This window comes from Triticum dicoccoides, unplaced genomic scaffold (genome assembly GCF_002162155.2).
Source record: "Triticum dicoccoides isolate Atlit2015 ecotype Zavitan unplaced genomic scaffold, WEW_v2.0 scaffold173858, whole genome shotgun sequence".
Lineage (NCBI taxonomy): Eukaryota > Viridiplantae > Streptophyta > Magnoliopsida > Poales > Poaceae > Triticum > Triticum dicoccoides.
In genome coordinates, this window is record NW_021222754.1 from 8 (window position 1) to 1,342 (window position 1,335).

At 53.0% G+C, this 1,335-nt stretch overlaps 1 pseudogene; it reads right to left on the reverse strand.

The window, feature by feature from the left end:
• Nucleotides 1-569: 569 nt before the first annotated feature.
• LOC119344571 lies at nucleotides 570-708 on the reverse strand (annotated as a pseudogene).
• Nucleotides 709-1,335: the final 627 nt, after the last annotated feature.

Here is a 1,335-nt window from a genome sequence, read left to right on the forward strand (position 1 = left end):
AGACATGGAAGCAAGATTTTTGTTTGCTTGAGGGACATGAAGCACATCTCTTAAAAGAAGACCACGTTTATAAGTAGGGAGATTAATAGAAGATTGACCAATATGAAGTATGTCCATACCTCCTCCACTTGCAGCAGTGTTTATTTGATCATTGCCATAGTATCTTTCTCTGTTTGCAAGCTTCTCTAGCTCGCTGGTAACGTGATCTGTGGCTCCGGAGTCAGCATACCAGATGGTGTCTCCTCCTTCTTCTTGTTCTCTGATTGCAGCAGCGACGTGGCGTTCTTTAGGCACAAAATCCTCATCATAACGATGCCAGCAGTCCTTCACTTCATGTCCTGGTTTCTTGCAGAGCTGACATCTTGGCCTAGAGTTGGAGTAGGAGGCACCCGAGGGGCGTGGGCCAGAGTTGTTGGCGCGCCCACGCCCGCTGCTGTTGCTGTTGCTGCGGCCACGCCCTTGCTGGTGACCACGGTGACCACGGCCTCGGCCTCCATTGCCACGACCACGGGTGAGATTATTAACTGAAGATTGGCGAGTATTGGTACCTTGCAGCAGATTCATACGGGCTTCAAAACTCAGCAGCTGATTGTAGAGTTCTTGGACGGTCACCGGCTCAACGCATGCAGCCAGGGCTGAAATCACCGGATTGTAATCGATGTCTAGCCCTTTGAGCACGTAGGAGGTTATCTCCCCTTCAGAGAGAGGATCACCGGTGCAAGCGATCTCATCAGCAAAAGCCTTGATCTTCGCAAGGTACTCGGACATGCCCAAGTTTCCTTTGTGCAGGTTGGCGAGGGCGATGCGGGTGTTGACGATCTGAGCTTGCGTCTGGGCAGCAAAAGAGGCGTGGATGGCACTCCACACCTCGGCCGGCGTCTGAAGAGTAGCGACCTGCGCAAGAACCTCACGTGACAGAGATCCCATAAGGTATCCTTGTACCTGTTGCTGCTGGGCGTACCAGATCGACCGAGCATAGTTGAAGACCTGCTCCTCCTTCCCGTCATTAGTGACGGTGATGGTAGCAGGGGGCGCCGGGCTTGTGGCGTCAAGGAAGTGTTCCATCTGTGCCCCCTTGATTTGGGGTAGCACGATGGCCTTCTAGAGGAGGAAATTTGTCCTCGTGAGCTTCTCTGATGGAGGTGAACCAAGGGAGGTGCTGCTGTTGAAGGTAGATGAGGATGCGAAAGTGGAAGGTGAGTTTTGGGTGGATAGGGTGCTCATGGTGGAACCGATCAGGGCAGTGGAGGTGGAGGCGATGGTGGAAGCAGCGGTGCTGGCATTGATGCCTGCCATGGATTCTCTCTCAATGGTTCTCTCTTGGTCGGTTTCTGT